Below are 17,758 nucleotides of genomic sequence, written 5' to 3'. Positions count from 1 at the left end.
GATCTTAGTGGGCTGCCCTGCTACCCAGTGCCCTGGTGACAACTGGTTAGGGCTTCAGCTGAGGGCCATGTCTGGGTCCGTGGCCTTAATGCGGCCAGTTGCTGTGCTGATGTCCTGGCTCCTGTTACCATCAAAGGTCGTGTAGATGCCAGGAGTCTGGGCCACCACCTGGGTGTTGGAGGGCCACACTGCCACTGGGGCCATGATGATCTGAGTGGCCTGGGCTGCTACCTGGGGACATGGTGGCATCTAGGCCCCTCTGCTGCTGAGGACCATGTCTGGGTCCTAAGTCTAAAACAGGCGGGGGTCTGTGTTGAAGTCACTGGCCTGTGTTACCACCAAAGGACACATAGAAGGTCAGAGTCTGAGCCACAAAACTGTGGCTTTGATGGTGTCTGAGGGCTGTGCCACTGCAGGAGCCATGCTGATCTGAGTAGCCTGTGCTGCCAACCAGGGCCATGATGTTGTCTAGGTGTGAGCTGCAGAGGGCCCTGTCTGGATTCGTGGTCCTGCTGCAACTGGGATCTGTGTTGATATCTGTGGCCTGTGTTTCCACAGGGGGCCGTATAAGAACCGTGCATGACGGAACCCAAGGGTCAGGCTGAGCCAGCCCTGCCGTAAGCTGGCCCTGCCCTCGCTGGACACTGCAGCAAAGAGCTGGCCCCAGCCCTCGGGAGAGATGGCCCTACCGCTCACCATGGGTGTGGGAAAGCTGGCCCTGATGGCATGGGCCTGAGAGCTGGCTCTGCTGCACACCTGAATGGGGCAGCCCCACTGGTCAGGTCTGACCAGTTCAACTACCACCCAGGCCCACATCCAGGGCTTTGGGTTGGCCCACCCTAACATCTACCCCATCTATGACCTGCCAGAGCATGTGAAGGGACTGGTCCTGTGGAACATTAATCACAGCATCTCCATGACTGAGGGCGCCCTCCTGAAAACTAAGAGGCATTTCAGAGAGGGGCTAGTGATGAATGTGTACCAGAAACCAAAAGTCTTGAACCAGACCATTGCAATGAACATTTGCAAATAAAGCTGATAGGACAACAGGGTATACTGCGTGACCCACTGAGGCTCCCATAGCCACCAAGACAAATGAAGAGGTGTTGGAGAGGCAGAGAATACTGAGGGGCAAAGTGCTTTTATTTATTTATTTATCTATTTATTTATTTATGTAATCTCCTGACCATGGATGTTAACCAAATGGCTGGAGTCCCATGGATATCCACTTGTAGTAAGACAACACCTTGCCTTGTATTAAGGCTGTGCAAGGCAGCCCAGTATGAGGAGGAGGGTCCCCCAAGCCTGTAAGAGTCAGAGACAGCTCCTGCCCCACTGTTAGTCCACAAGAACACGAAGGTACACAGCTGTCACATATATACAGAGAGCCTAGGTCAGTCCCGTGCAGGCTCCCTGGTTGTTGGTTCAAACTCTGTGAGTTCCTGGGAGCCAGGTGAGTTGATTCTGTGGGTTTTGTCATGATGTCTTTGACCCCTGTGTCTCCTACAATCCTTCCCTGCTCTCTTCAGCAGGATTCCCTGAGCTCAGCCTAATGTCCGGCTGTGGGTCTCTGGGTCTGCTTCCACCAGGTGCTGATGAAGCCTCTCTGATGACTATTGACTAGGCACCAATCTATGAGTGTAGTAGGATATCCTTAGGCAGCATTACATTGACATTTTTTCTTCCACTCATGTATGGTTCTATCCTAGGTCTCTGGGCTGTCCAGCCTCTGGATTTGGGCACTCCAGGCAGTGTCAGGGGTGGGCTCACTCTCGTGACATTGTTTGTTTGTTTGGTGTTAGTTTTCTTTTAAATTCACTTTTGAGTGGAGGATGATAAAATGGTGAAGGGTGGATATCGTGGGACTGAGAAATGAGTGGAATTGGGGAGGATGATGTGAAATTCCCAAAGAATCAATAAGGAAAGGCTGTGTAAAAAGAGAAAACAGGGCGTTGGTGGTGCACGCCTTTAATCCCAGCACTTGGGAGGCAGAGTCAGGCAGATCTCTGTGAGTTCGAGGCCAGCCTTGGCTACCAAGTGAGTTCCAGGAAAGGCACAAAGCTACACAGAGAAACCCTGTCTCGAAGAAACCAAAAAATAAAAAATAAAAAAAAAATAAACCCAAAACTAACAAACAAACAAAAAACCAAAACCAAAAGAAAACAACAGCTCTGTGAGGAGCCCTCAATTGATCCCAGGAGGTACAATATAAACAAACTATGAATGTGAAAAATATACAGAACATGGGTGAATAGGGCTGGAGACATGGCTCAGAGGTTAAGGGCATCTGTTTTTCTTGCAAAGCACCAAGTTTTATTCCCAGCACCACAAGACAGCTCACAACCATCTGTAACTCCAGTTCCAGGGATCTGACCGCCTCTTCTGGCCTCTGATGCTACAGGCACTCATGAATTGCACATACATACAAGGGGGCAAACAGTCATACGTACAAAAATAAAAATCAATAAATCATTAAAACATGATACCCCAGTGGTTTACTGAACATAAGAAAGTATGCATATGCCCTTGCCTAAGATGGTGGTGCAGTTGAGCAATCCTGTGTCCATGTTGTTTGTAAGTAAACACAGTGGTCGATGTAGGAAGTGACAGAGGTACATGTTTACATTCACAGTGGGAAAATCAATTCCTTAGAGGAGAAAACGTGAGGAGGGGAGGTGGGAATACAAAGCCACTTTTTAGAGCACATGAGCATGTGAAGTGTGGAAGAAGAGCAGCACAAGAAGACGGGGAACCCAGGAGGGAGCTGTGCTCTGCAGAGTCCTTGCTAATGAGAGGACCACACAGTTAGAGGAAGGCTGTTGGGAGTGCTCCTTCTCAAAGCTATCACAATCATGAAGAAAAGGGATGTCTGGGGCACAGAAAGGGGTGCAAGACACGGGAGAGGAAAATGGGGAGGGGAAGCAGTGCCACCTGACCAACTTAGCAGGAAGGCTTGTCAACAAAGAGCAGCACATTTGAGAAAGAACAGATGACGGAGAAGGGTCTTACATAAAACCGAGAGTGACACAGAGTTGCATGCGGATGGAACAAACCAAACACCAGTGAAGGGAAATGGAAAGGTGCGAGAGTACAGAGACTGCTCCCAGACGTCAACATTTGGAAGCATTAAAGAGATTAGAGACACTAGGAGAGCCGCCGTGTTAAAGGTATAACCCTACTTAAAAAGAAATACCGACAACCCTCATTTCTGTATCTGGTCACGCTGAGAAGGAAGGTTTAGTTGAGCCAGAGATGCATAGAGATGAGGACTGAGGTTCGAACCTCCGAGATCTAGAATGATGAACGGTAATGTGGAGTGGCAGCATGGGTGAAGGCCTGCGTTCATTGGGGATAATTCTAGGTCCTGGATGCACGTGTTTCTGTCCCTCTGTGTCCAGATTCTTAGACCTGGAGGAAGGTGAGGGTGGATGGCTTGTTGAGAGAGAAAAGAAAGAGGGGGTGCTACAGTACAGTCAGCTGTTGGGGTTGTCTTTCTCCTCAGCAGAGGGAGGAAGGGGAACTTCTCAGGAAGCAGCAGGGAAGCTGTGGTCCTGGAAAGACTTCAGATGGAGTCTCACAGAGGACTAACACTCTTGTAGTGCGCAGAGCATGGCTGCTTGTTCTTGGCCTCCGGGAACATACAAAGCAATCGCTTCCTGGCCGTTTTGGTGCACACTTCAGTCACCCTGGTCCCTTCCTACTGTCCCCTGAGGTCTGTTACACACACAGAGCTTGAACTCTTGGGAGTGATGTGTATATTTTGGGGGGTGTTGAGAAGCAGCACAGACAAGGTAAGCTTTGTCTTCCTGAATGGCCATTCTGCTCTGGGATCTTCTCCAAAGGAAACAGGCATCTGGAGTCCCTCAGTGGCTGTGAAACATGGAGGACTCACTGGCTGGCACATGGGACCTCAGGAGTGCAGAGGATGGATGCAAACACTCCTTGTAAATACTGATTGAATGCCTCCCAAGGACCCTGGAGGCCAGGAAGGTGGTAAGCCTTGGTGTGGTCCCCTCGCATGAAGGGCACAGCCATGAGTTTAGGTGGCTCATCTCGGGTGGGGGTGAGTTTCTTGACCTTTAGCATCCAAGACAATCCAGGCCAGGGGAAGTGCCTGGTGGGCAGCTGAAAACCAGGAAAGGGCAGAGTGGCTGGGCAGATGGACGTCCAGACAGGCACCCGAATAATGAGAGTGAAGGGAAGAGAAACCGGGGGCTTGGCCCTGCTTTTGTGCACTGCTTTGTGACAAATTCATGCTGTCAGGCTCTCATGCTGACCTGGCTCTGAAGTGGTGCAAGAAGACAAAGGTCAAAGTTGTCTCCTCAGGAGAGCCGGGCAAGGGGAGCGGGAGGGGCGGGGGGAGAGCTGAAGGGCAGGCTGAAGCAGTTGATGTGTTTTCTACAAGCAGGAAACTGGGCAGTAGCCCCCCTGGAGTCTGTCTCTTTAAAGCCCAGTAGACTAGGAGTTGGCAGGAAGTGAGAGCCTTCCAGGCTGATCCCCTCATCTGGACATAAGGTCTCTCAGGTCACAAAGGAGAAGAGAGACACCTCTCTTGTCCCTCATGGCTCCACTGGTGAGGATTGAAGTGCACCTGTAGGGGCAAAATGCTGAAGCCAGGCTGGGGTGTGGGTTTTTGTCCTAAAATTGACTGGAAACAATATGACAGAGGCAAGAGGGTGCGGAAAGGGGGGAGCGGCTTGAGAGTGACAAGACAGCTAGGTGTGACGGTCATAGTTTGGGGGTACAAAGCCCTGTTGGTGAGGGGGAGTCAGGAACCAGGTCTGCAGAGCATCCTTCTGCAGCATGCGGATGTAGACGTTCACCTCAGAGCTCTGTACCTTCTTTTCTGCCCCCACCAAGCAGCGATGGGAGGGCAGGGTGGAATTGCGAAAGGTCCCATTTTCCCCGTAATAGAGGCTTGTGTACTGCAGAGGAGAAGAGAACACAAGCACTTCTCTGCTTCCTTTTGTCTCATATTTAGTCCCTAGATCATGAGCCTCAGTTGCCATGGGAACTGAAGCTGAGTGTGTGATGCATTCACTGGGCTGTGGGAGAAAAGCAGAGCTGGTCCTTGAAATAAAGCCCTCTGGGAATAGAGATTTTAGCAAAGTGTTCCCGTTAAGAGAATTAGTAATTTCTAGAAATATATCGATCTCTGGGACTAACAACAGATAGGAGGAGTGGAGGGCAGGAAAACAGGAGGGAGGGAGGGTGGGAGGGAGGGGAGATGGGAGAGAGGAGAGACAGGAAGAGGGATAATGGGAAGGAGGGAGGGAGGGACACACAGAGGGAGACAGAGCTAGAGAGGGGGAGACTGAGAGAGGGGGAGACTGAGAGAGAGGGAGAGAGGTGGAGACAGAGGGAGAGAGAGAGGGAGAGAGAGCTAGCCCCCCTACCTAGGATGTATCTTTGTGGTGTATCACGCTGATGCTGCCTGGAACACAGGATTCTAGTGCGTGAGGCTGCCATGAAAAGTAGTGGGGAATTTAATTAGAATCAAGGCTGTCAGGGGTCCCCCGAAACTTGCTGTTTTGAACCATATTGGCAGAGGAAGCAAGGAATAGGTCTAGCCAAGACATGGGTAAAGTGTTCTGTTAACAGGCATGGCGAGCTGTAATGTGACACACAGGACAGGGGATGAGGCATCTTGTGCCCCTTCCCCTTGGCTTCCCTATCTGCTTTCAGTGCGTCTTCACAAAGAGACCCGGGCTGCACCTCAGATGGAAAGTCTCCTGTGCTCTTCATCAGTAGCAAAAGGAAAATTCAACCCATAGTCCAAGAGGAAATCTCTGCAACACAAACACTGGCAATCCAACAGTAAATGGGCAAAGCCATTTGAACCTGTCTCCATGGCAACCCGAGAAAAGATGTACATGGGGCCTGGAGAGGAGGCTGGGGTCAAGTTCACTGAGGCATTGCCAGAGCTGGGTCAGTGATCTCTGGCAGGCCATGCTCTCCTCTGCCTTGGTTTTCTCCTTTCAGTCACGATGTCAGGCAGGAACAGGGAGCATTGGTGAGAATGAAATGTAATTAGACGTGTGCTTAGGTAGATGGGGGCGGGGTTTGGAGTGAAGACAGTGTGGTGTGTGGGTGGCAGGTCTTGCCTGCTGGACCCCCTGGGTTCCTCCATGGTATCAAAGACATGCTGCCAGGTCCACGGCAGGCATCGTGTCCTCAGAGGGCTCTAGCTTCAGTCCCTATACTGCTACCTCCTGGCTACCTCAGACTGAGTGGCCTCCATCTTGGGGCCTCTGGTTCCTCATCTACAGGGTGGCTAAAATAGATCACCACCCCCCTCTGCAGTGCAGATAAATGAAACCATAGGCCAGACAATAAATTGCATATGAATGGCCAAATCAAAGTTCTCCATAGCCAGTGAGCACTAGAACCCTGCGAATCCACACTTTCTCCTACTCTTAAAAGTGGAGGAGGGGTCAGAGCGATCGGCCAGGGTGGAGGAAGAAGCTGTGTGGGAGCAGTCAAACATCATAGGTACTTACTGCTGCCTCAGACCTGACACATCCAGAGGTCTGAGCAAACACCGCCAATCAGAACCTGGTGCCATTGTGGTGGCTGTGTGGGTAAGAGCAGCAGGTGTGTGGGAGCCCTCTGTCTCCTGCTGCTGATGAGTGTGAGGAGCTGAGGCCTGCAGGTGGCCATGTCTGGCCTTCCTCTGGGACCCACTGACTTAGTCAGGGTTTCTATTTCTGTCATAAACGCCATGAGCATAAGCAACTTGAGGAGGGATTGGTGTACTTCGTCTTCGTTTGCGGTCCTTCTTCCAATGAACTCATGGAATAAGCTGGAGGCAGGAGCTGGAGCAGAAGGCATGGAGGAAGGCTGTTTCCTGCCCTGCTCATCATGGCTTGCCCACCTTGCTTTCTCATGGCACACGGGACCACCAGTCCAGGGGTCGCACCATCCACAATTAACTGGGCCCTGCCACTTTAACCATTAATCAAGGACATACCCACAGGTATTTTCCCATAAGACTTTCCCAGAGGCCAGTCGGTTGGTGGAGTTTTCTCAATTGAGGTTCCCTCTTCCTAAATAACACTAGCTTATCTCATGTTGAAATAAAACTAGCTACCACATACTGTCTGAACACTTACCACACTATCTCACTCCATCTTTTCAGCCTGCCTTGGCTGCTCCCCTTCTCCTGGTCCTGTTTGCTCTCATCAAGACCTCCTGTAGAGTAGTAGCAGGTGTGGATCCCTGGTGAGGCCTTCTTGGAAAGGTGTTCTGGGAGGAGGCTGGGTAGCAGCACCCATGAAGGGATGTACCAACTGTTTGGAGGTGTTTCTTCCTCCCATGTGCTATGCTATCTCAAGCCTGCTCTGCACATGGTGCTCACACTCAGACTCATGGTTTATGGTTAGGGTTCTTACCCCGATGCCAGAGAAGATATGCGCCAGAACTTTCAGGAATGTGTCACGAGATCCTAGCCATCCTGGGTACAACAAAACATACCTGGCCTGGGATCCCGTGGAATGTTTTCAGTCCCAAACAGAGGTGGGAACACTGAAAAGGAAGTCTCCATTTCTATGTGTTCGTGTCTCTGCATTGTCTATATACCAGTTAAACATTGCAAATCAGGGACTGTCAAAATCCCACTATGTCCATGTGGCCAAATGTCAAGCCTAACACCAGAAAAACAGCACAGGCCACCAAGGTGGATTTCCTCCCAACCTCAAAGTCTGTTGCAAAATACTCAGTTGGGTCCTAGGTATGGTACCTATGAAAGCCCCGCCCCCACTCTAAAGGGCTCCAGTCTGGTATACTGCTCTCCTGTCACTGTCTTGGCATTCTTAACTATAAACTATATTTTTGCCAACAGACCTGAGTTTCACTTTCCACTAGGCCTTACAGTTTCTACAGACACGCCAAGTCCTGATCTCAGTGTAGCTTCCATGGGACCTTCTTCTTGGGTAAGAGAAGCAATGTGGAGGCAGGGGCTTCGCAACTACTGCCTCCCTCCTGGCCAAGTGAGACTCTGCCCAGCTTGGCTGTGGACATTCTTGGGACAGTCCAGGAATCTCTGGACACTGTCCCTGCTTGCTATGAACCCCTCCCAGGACATCAACCTGTCTCTTCCCTCACTGCCTTGTACCTGGAAAATTTGCTTGCCTACACTCCTCCTTGGGCTGGCCTTGGCCTCACCAGGAGACACCAGCTTCCAGGGAAGAGCATCAGAGTCCCTAGCCACATAAAAACTGGGCTGGATAAGTGTTCAGAAATTTTTTTCTTGTCATATTTTTTCTTTGTCAGCAGTCCCCAGCCCTCTTAATGACTTCAGGGTAGTACCACGGTTGTGAGGCTGGCATCATTTGTCTTAAGACCCTGTTCCATCTAGGAAGTCTTGAGTTATTATCAGAGTGATGAATGAAAGCTTACAGACCCTTGTATCCACAAAGACAGCAGGATTTGGGAGGCAATTAGGCTTTGTAGGTGAGTGCTTGTGCATTCTGGCCCTCCATGCCATTTTTTCGTTTTGTTCTTCGCATCTAACCAGTGCTTCCGAGCAACCCTAGTGTGCTTTCATCTAGAGTCCTCTCTGAACTCAAGTTCTCCCCACTCAGCTTGAGCCTTCATACCACACACCACCCTGCACATACCCAAGGTCCTTCCTCACAATCGAATCCACTGACTCTGGGTGGTCTGCACAAGTTTCCTAGTCAGGAGCTCAGCCATCCATAGGTCTCCTATGACTCACACACAGGTAAAGGCAGACATCCACATTAATTTTGCAACTTTAATGTAACACTGAAACCAAAACCACACACACACACAAGAAAAACAGAAAGGGCAACACAGCCCTTCCTCACACATGACCTCTGGCCTGCAGGGAGAAAGACCAGAGTGCTATGTGAGAGGGACTCTGAGTGACACAGAGTAGCTAGGTATGGAAGACGGCTTCAGATCCTCAAAGCTGCCAGGAACACAGGAAGCAAAGAGAAGAACATAGACTGAACCACAGCAACAAGGGAGAGACAAACAATGAAACAAGTATGCTTCCCCGCCATCAGGGCCACCCTTCACCAGGCCTCCCCCAAACATCTCTCAGCTGCTCCTCAGCCCTTCCTTAGAGCATCATGTCCCTTGGATGATCTTACTGGATATAGGAGAATCTGGTGCCACCTCTGGGGGTTTCTCTAGTCCAGATGCTGGAGCAGGTGCTGAGGCTATCTAGGATGCTGGTTCGGCCCCATCTTTGGTGCTGCTGCTGACACCAGCTCTCCATATGGCTCTCCCATTGGCACACTTGCTATTTAGGATGCACTGATGATACCTGGTCCAGAATACAAAAGAGATCCTGGCCCAAGCATCACCAAAATCGCTATCTTCATCCCAGGTCAGCAGCTCTGCTTGGATGTTGTCCCAGCTCTATGGTCCAATCAAAGCTCCATCCCCAATAATCATCCAGGTCCTCATTTGGGCCCTGGCATGTTCCTTGGTCATATCCACATCCATCTTCTGGAAAGCATCATCCCCTGCCTCTAAGAAATAAGCCTTCTACTCCCAGGGATCCTGGTTCTGGTACTGATGTGGGGAACAGAAGTTTAAAGACAGGGCATCCCACATTCAGGATGTGGATGGGCTGCCACACCATCCTATGTTAGGCACAATGGCAAAAAAAAGGACTATAACTGGAATCAAACTCCCACTGTTCGATGCCAGGGCTGGGAATCCCCCTGCTCCCAGAACACGTAGAATGACATCAATGAATTTCTAGCTAAATTCCTCATGGACCTCTGAGAGCTTCCTTTGTCATGGAGTCACTGCATAAGGCTTCAGCCAAGGACCAAGCAAGGCACAGATCTCCTGTACCTGTGCAGTGAGTCTCAGTACCCCCATCTTGCGGGCCTCATGGCAGGCTCAAAGACTGCAGAGGAACTCATACTCTGATCAGGTGCTGTTGGAGATCTGCTGGTATTCCGGGTACATTGGAGTAAGAAGAAAATATCCTTTTCTTCTAGCCAAGCAGACCTGTTGCTGACCCAATGAGTTCCAGGGGACCCTCCCCTACCCCAGTGATGTGCCCCAGCTTGCAGAAGGGGGTCTATACTGCCTCTCCCAACACCTCAGCATCCAAGAGTAAGAGCTTCACAGCCTTATGCCAGTGGTCCAACTCAGAATCTGTGTAGGATATTTGCTCACAGCAAAGCCACAGTTTTGCTTCTTATCACAGTGGCTCCAGACTTCTGTTGATGTGTTGTAAACAGAGGAGTCATTCTTTAAGCCCTTTGCTCTGAGCACACCCGGGTGCAAGGGTCCCTGGCTAAGCCATACAGACAATGACTAGAAAGGAAGAAACCGGCACTCTTAAATCCATGTACTTCTCTGTGTGTATACAAGCCCTTGTGACTGTGGGACCTTGTGCATCATGGCACGTGCACATACTTGTCTGTGTCTGTGCTTGCACATTCTCTAAGGACCAATGAAAGGGTGTGCCCTGGCTTTTTCCACTATGGAACATGCTCAGAGCCTTCAGATCTCAGAGTGCAAGTCTCCTCAGATGTAAGATAGGGGAATTTTGTGTGTGAATCTGCACGGCAAGTGCGTGGTGAGACGGCAGTCTATCACACTCTGCCCCTGCGTAGTGTTCGCAGTCAACCAGTGCTCCCTTCTCCACCCGGCCCAGAATGCCCTGAATTTCCTCCTCTCACATCCCAGCTATAGTGGTTTGAATGAAAATGGCCCCCCCCATTGGCTCACAGGGAGTGGCACTATTAGGAGGCATGGCTTTGTTGGAGTAGATGTGGCCTTGTTGGAGGAAGGGTGTCAATGTGGGGGTGGGCTTTGAGGTTTCAGAAGCTCAAGTGAGACTCAGCAGCTCACACTTTCTTCCTGCTGCCTGTGGATCCAGATGTAGAACTCTCAGCTACCTCTCCAGCACCCTGTCTGCCTGCATGCCACCATGCTTCCCACCATGATGATAATGGACTAAACCTCTGAACTATGAGCCAGCCCCAATTAAATGTTTTCCTTTATAAGAGTTGCCGTGGTCCTGGGGTCTCTTCACGGCAATAGAAACCCTGAGACACCAGCATATTTGATCACCATGCATGTTCACACCAGAGGCCAGAGGTCCTTTGCACTTCGGCCTAGGGAATGGTTTTCCCCACCTGACTACCACCAAGGTTCCCACATGAGTGAAACAAAAGCATGCAACTCTTACTTCTGCTTTACAAAAGTTGTCAGTGGTGAGTTTTTCTTTCAGATCACAAAGAAATGGGTACTTCATTCTGAGGGCAAGTGAAGACACCCATGACTGGTGGTAGCCGCAGTGAGAGGTATGTGCAGGAGCACTCCCTGCAGGCGCACACCCCAACAAAAGGCCACACCCTCATAGCGGATGCCACAGGAACACTAGTCCCAGACACCTGGCAGAAAGGATGGACACTGACCCCAACTCTCACTGTCTGGGATCTCATCTGGGGACGGTGGGCTGGGAAGGCTCTGGGAGTTCCAGACAGCTACGCATCTGTCGTGGTGAGACCCTTCTGCTGTCTTCCTAGCTCAGGGCACCAGAGTCCCGTCTCAGACTAGTCTAATCCTGGAGGCTCTTTTTTTTTCCCCCGAGAGCACCGAGGCACAGGACCTGGCCCATCTTGTGGAGTGCCTCCCCAAGGACAGCAGCAAAGGAAGTTGGGGAGCAAGGGGTTGACACACATGGATGGCGGCACAGAAGGAGCAGAGTCCCATCAGTAGGGTGAGCGCTCACTTTTGCCACCTCAGGTGCCCATTCATGAAAATGATACCCAGAACCACCAAGAGGAAACTCAGCCAGGGAGTGTCCTTGGTTCTAACAAGGAGGAACAATGACATTGTCTGGAGGCTGCTTCCCCCACGCTGTAACCAGCTCTCCATTAGCCTCTTTCGACAGAAGGACAATTCTTCCCCGCCACATGAAGGGTCCTCTTCCCCATCCGAGACGGTTCAAGCTCCACAGCCTGAGACTGAATTACCTCATCCCTAATAGGGGCGAGCTGATCCTCTCTTCCCTGGGTTCTGCATAGTGTGGGGGAAAGCAGGGAACAGGGCTGGGAGCAGAAGCTTTGCAGAAGGCTCTTAAGGTGTGCAAATAGAGATGCGGGGTTTGCTGGTCCTGTCTGCCTCAAGATCTACATGCAAGCATCTCCATGGAGGACTAACCTGTCAATCCCAGGCCAAGGAGCAAGCTGCTTTTCACCCAAGCTATGTGTGTAGGTGTGCACCTCTATGGGTGCATGCATGCAAAACCCCCAAAGCAGACAGGCCTGCCCAGCCTGCTACCTTTCCACCTGCAGTCGATGTGTGCTCTTCCTTGAGAGGGAGAGTCTTCCTGGGCCCTTGAGTCCTGAGAGCATTCGGGCAGGGGAAGGGCCGCAGCATTTCCTTTGCCTTTCTTATTTCCCCCAAAGGCAGCAGAAGAATCCTTCATGTAGACAAGAATGGGTGTTCTTCCTTGTCTATTTCCTTCAGTGGATCCCAAAGTTCTACTTGCGGAGAAGCCAGTGAACTCAGACCCTGTGCTGGGTATTAATGCACACAGTCAAGCCCTGGTCAGGACATTTCCTCGGCTCTCAGTCAGGAGTCCACACGTGTGGGAGACTGCAAGAGAAAGTGGGGCAAGCAGAGACAGTGAGTAGCATCTACCTTAGGAGACAGAGACACTGGGGAGGACACGTGTCCCACTGCACTGCTAGAGGAGGCTTCTAGAGCAATCACGAGGGGAAGTCGGACTTGACGGCCCGCAGCCTGCCTGAGGGTTCTTATAGCTTCAAGTTTCTCCCATCATTACCCCCTTTTCCAGAGTGTAGGTGCATCTTGCAACGACCTTAGGCAAGTGTTAATCATATTCTCTGATGACATCCTTTAGCATATTTGCAGGGATGGTGGGGGGGACGCTTAGCAAATGCACCTGGTCTGAGCAGGGACCTCAGAGACTCAGCCCTTTGGTCATTCCAGCTGAAGGCAGCCATTCCAAGCACTGCGCCGAGAGACCAGAGAAACCACTCCAGCACGAACAGTGGGTACGTAAGCAAAGGGATGTTCACAGAGGCACAGACTGTCTACCTGCCTACCTGATGGGTGCCTTCTTGTAGCCCTTAATCATCAGGAATTTCACCAGCTTATTTGCCTGGAGTCACACCAGAGGAAATAAATCAAGACATGGGTAAGCACAGAGTGCTAGCCCATAGGGGAGGAGAAGAAAAAGACAGGGAAGATGGGCTTCTTACTCTCTTTTGCAGAAGGGTCATGCTGCTCAGGGGCTGGCACGACACTTGCCTCGATGCATCTGCAAACTTGGGGCCACTGGGGACCTAGGTGCTATCTGAGCCCACGGTGTCAATGGGGGCTGAGGTACCATTCAGGTGGAGGGGACCATAGCAGAATCTCTTTCCTCCTCACTGCTCTCATATCCTTCATCCAGGTGCTTGGACTACATCAGAAGTGACAGACACATACAGGGCTTCCGGATGCTCTATTCAAGAATGCTCCTTGCATCCCTTACCCATGCAGGCTCTTGGCAGCAAGAGAAGTACGAGCAGTGGCTGGTGCATTCTCCAACCAGACCAGAGAATAGGAACTACATGGAGTCACCAAAACATGCTGAAAAATGTGTAGTGGAGGAAAATGGACACATAAGGGAGAGGGATGAGGAGGGGAGGAGTGAGAGGGGACATGAGAAGACAAGAAAGGAGAGGGGAGAGAGGGGAATGGACAGGAGAGGAAGAGAGAAAGAAAAGCTAGGAGTGAGAAACTACAAACGACAGAGAGGTCTCACCTGCTTGGTCCTCTTGTCTCCCATGCAGAGCCAGCGCTCAGCACTGTGCTGGGCAATGGCAGCTGCCCTCAGCCTCTAGGATGCTTGTGGCTGTTTTGGCCTTGGCAGCAGCTGTGGCCATAACATCTTAGGCTCCACCCATCCAGTTTGAGCCAGAGCCTCCCCGGATTTGATGGTCATGCCCCTTGCCTGGCAGGGGATGTCTGAGGCATTCTGGAAGCAGCCCCGGGGCTCTCTGGCATGGCCTCTTGGGTCCTGGCAGATCTCATGGAGCATGGAAAGGCCATCCCACTCATAATTGCTGGCTGAGTGAAATCAAAGATTCGTTCTGGTCCAGGAAGGCTGTTGAGGCTAGATGGCATCCACCTCTTTGGCTCTTAGCGTCTGAGAGAAATCACAGGCCCTACTTGGCCCCTTGGTAGCAACCTCCTGGGCTAGAGGTAGTCTGGGATTACGTAGTTGTTCCTGGTGTTCCAGGGGCAGCCATGTCACTGCCACTAACCCTGGGAGATCTGCAGAGACAAATATTATCTTTGGGGTGTCCCCTTGCCAAGGCTGGCATTGACTCCTGGGGCCTGCTGTGGAGTCACCAGATGCTTGGTGACCATTCGATTGACAGACGTACAGACAGCAGCTGCAGCAGCCCATGCAGCTGTGCTAGAGGCCAAGGCTATATTGGCAGCATAGGCCCTGGTCTTCCCGCCACCAACCAGGCTTTCAGAATCCAGCTGGAGTGCCTCCTCCAGTGTCTGGGCCAGCACAGGGTTTTTCAGTTCTCAGGGCTCATTCTGCAAGGTCAGAAGCCATGGGAAGTGAGGGGAGGGCCGGGCGGGCATCATGCTTTCCGGGAAAACCCAGTCTTTTCCCAGCAGCTAGTTTGGGTCTTGTAGACCTTCCCCAGCAGGACAGGGAAACCTTGGGGAACCTGTGCAAGTCTGTGCCACTTCTGTCTCCCTTACATTTGTGCCACTCTGCCAGGGGCGACGACCAGGACAAGCAGGTGGACAAGGAGGGAGGCTTACCAAAACCGTGCGATCTTTGACCCAACCTACCAAAGGCTCCGAGGAGATGGATGTAAAGCTGTTGAAGATGCCAAAGTCACCAAGAGCACCACATTCTTCATAGCTACTGTCTCTGTCACCTTCTCTCTGAGTTGGTCTCAAGTGTCGTCATCCACGTCTTCAGCACTGGGGTATTGTGGTTACACATCGGAGCTTGCCTCAGCCATATTGAGGGTTCCAAGGAGAAGAGAGCTCATGAAAGTGAGAGTGAGGGGGAATGGTGGAGTAGAGGCAGGACCTCTAGTGAGGTGAGGGGGGCAGCATCCATCGGGTAGATAGCTATGGTGGAGTAGAGGCAGGACCTCTAGTGAGGTGAGGGGGCAGCATCCATCGGGTAGATAGCTACGCAGGACATAAGCAGGACAGGACAGGACAGGAGTCTGTGTGTGAGGGGCTGGTCTGTTAGTGACAAAGACTTGGCTAAAGTAATCACGAAGGAGACTCCATGATGAAAAGGAACTTTAGAGGGGGCTTCTGGATGTCTACATTTGATTAGTATTTGAACTGGAGGAACCAATCACAGGAGTGAGTCTTACATGGAATGCACAGAGAGAGCGTGAGAGTGGGGCTTAAAGGGCAGGGGCTGGAAGACAAAGCATGCAGATACACACACACACACACACACATACACACACACACACACACGTCCTTGAAGGCACGTGCACACACAGTGGATCAGTGCTCGAAGGACAGGGGCCAAGGACAGCTCTGAAAACCCTATCTCCAGGAGCCACTCTGGCCAAAGCCAGGAAGAGATATGTGGTGCTGGGCATTGGGGAGGGGTGGAAGGCAGGACTCAGGGGAGTCCAGTCTAAGCTGAGGCTGCGACTAAAACACTAATGGAGGCTTGGATTTAGGAACCCTGGAGGGGGAGCTTCAGGCCACGAGCTGGGATTCTAGGTAAGGGGCAAGCAGTCTGTTTGCCTGGAGTAATCTAAAAGACTTGGGGGGTAGGAAATCAGCCTTGGGTGGCTACAGGGGCTGGAGACTTGGACTCTGGTAGCAGTAGGCTCAGATATTATGCCTGGATCTGCTCTTCATGTGGGAGAGCAGGCAGGGGCTCCCATCTAGACCTTGTGTTTAATACAGCTATCCTTCAGAGCGCTCTGGCCTTCTACTAATGAGAATGCTACGGGAGGGGACAGTGTGTCTGGCTGTCCCTTTTATCCTCCCATGGAGTGACAGACCACCCATATTATAATACCTGTCCCAAATAAGCAAGATTCATCTTCCAGGGGATTTATGTTTCACATCTAGGACTCAGACAGAGACACTCAGCCTCACCCAGGATGCTCTACAAGACTCTTGTCATTGTGGCACCCACACCTTAGGAGTCCACTCTGTGTTACCATTGGCAGGCCACTTCCCTAGGACTGATACCATCATGCTGTGCACTGGGCTGTCCTGGTAACTGTTGGACTTACCAAGAACTATCAGTGCTTCAGTATCTTCTAGGGTAAGCCAAGGTTAAGAGTACATTTTATCCCTGCTTCTCTCCACCGCAGGAGTTTGGGGCAGCCATGGTTATGAAAAGAAATGGGCTGGACTTTGTATCCCAGGGATATAATGGCAGGCTGATCTGCTGGTGGTCCCGAGTGCTATGAGAAAACAAAGTGGGCAAGCCATGATGAGCAGGGCAGTAAACAGCCTTCCTCCATACCTTCTGCTCCAGCTCCTGCCTCCAGCTTCCTTCCATGAGTTCATTGGAAGAAGGACCGCAAACGAAGACGAAGTACACCAATCCCTCCTCAAGTTGCTTATGCTCATGGCGTTTATGACAGAAATAGAAACCCTGACTAAGTCAGTGGGTCCCAGAGGAAGGCCAGACATGGCCACCTGCAGGCCTCAGCTCCTCACACTCATCAGCAGCAGGAGACAGAGGGCTCCCACACACCTGCTGCTCTTACCCACACAGCCACCACAATGGCACCAGGTTCTGATTGGCGGTGTTTTCTCAGACCTCTGGATGTGTCAGGTCTGAGGCAGCAGTAAGTACCTATGATGTTTGACTGCTCCCACACAGCTTCTTCCTCCACCCTGGCCGATCGCTCTGACCCCACCTCCACTTTTAAGAGTAGGAGAAAGTGTGGATTCGCAGGGTTCTAGTGCTCACTGGCTATGGAGAACTTTGATTTGGCCATTCATATGCAGTTTATTGTCTGGCCTATGGTTTCATTTATCTGCACTGCAGAGGGGGGTGGTGATCTATTTTAGCCACCCTGTAGATGAGGAACCAGAGGCCCCAAGATGGAGGCCACTCAGTCTGAGGTAGCCAGGAGGTAGCAGTATAGGGACTGAAGCTAGAGCCCTCTGAGGACACGATGCCTGCCGTGGACCTGGCAGCATGTCTTTGATACCATGGAGGAACCCAGGGGGTCCAGCAGGCAAGACCTGCCACCCACACACCACACTGTCTTCACTCCAAACCCCGCCCCCATCTACCTAAGCACACGTCTAATTACATTTCATTCTCACCAATGCTCCCTGTTCCTGCCTGACATCGTGACTGAAAGGAGAAAACCAAGGCAGAGGAGAGCATGGCCTGCCAGAGATCACTGACCCAGCTCTGGCAATGCCTCAGTGAACTTGACCCCAGCCTCCTCTCCAGGCCCCATGTACACCTTTTCTCGGGTTGCCATGGAGACAGGTTCAAATGGCTTTGCCCATTTACTGTTGGATTGCCAGTGTTTGTGTTGCAGAGATTTCCTCTTGGACTACCGGTTGAATTTTCCTTTTGCTACTGATGAAGAGCACAGGAGACTTTCCATCTGAGATGCAGCCCAGGTCTCTTTGTGAAGACCCACTGAAAGCAGATAGGGAAGCCAAGGGGAAGGGGCACAAGATGCCTCATCCCCTGTCCTGTGTGTCACATTACAGCTCGCCATGCCTGTTAACAGAACACTTTACCCATGTCTTGGCTAGA

At 51.4% G+C, this 17,758-nt stretch overlaps 1 non-coding gene and 1 pseudogene across 1 annotated transcript; both read right to left on the bottom strand.

Annotated features, from left to right (window-relative positions):
* Window positions 1–9,112: 9,112 nt before the first annotated feature.
* On the bottom strand, window positions 9,113–17,474 carry LOC131900028 (melanoma-associated antigen D4-like; annotated as a pseudogene).
* On the bottom strand, window positions 10,141–10,265 carry LOC131900310 (small nucleolar RNA SNORA11). The gene has a single exon (XR_009376208.1). It is a non-coding gene; the product is annotated as a small nucleolar RNA SNORA11 (small nucleolar RNA).
* Window positions 17,475–17,758: the final 284 nt, after the last annotated feature.

The sequence above is a fragment of the Peromyscus eremicus genome, chromosome X, assembly GCF_949786415.1.
Source record: "Peromyscus eremicus chromosome X, PerEre_H2_v1, whole genome shotgun sequence".
Taxonomy (NCBI): Eukaryota; Metazoa; Chordata; class Mammalia; order Rodentia; family Cricetidae; genus Peromyscus; species Peromyscus eremicus.
This window is presented reverse-complemented; position numbering and strand designations above follow the sequence as displayed.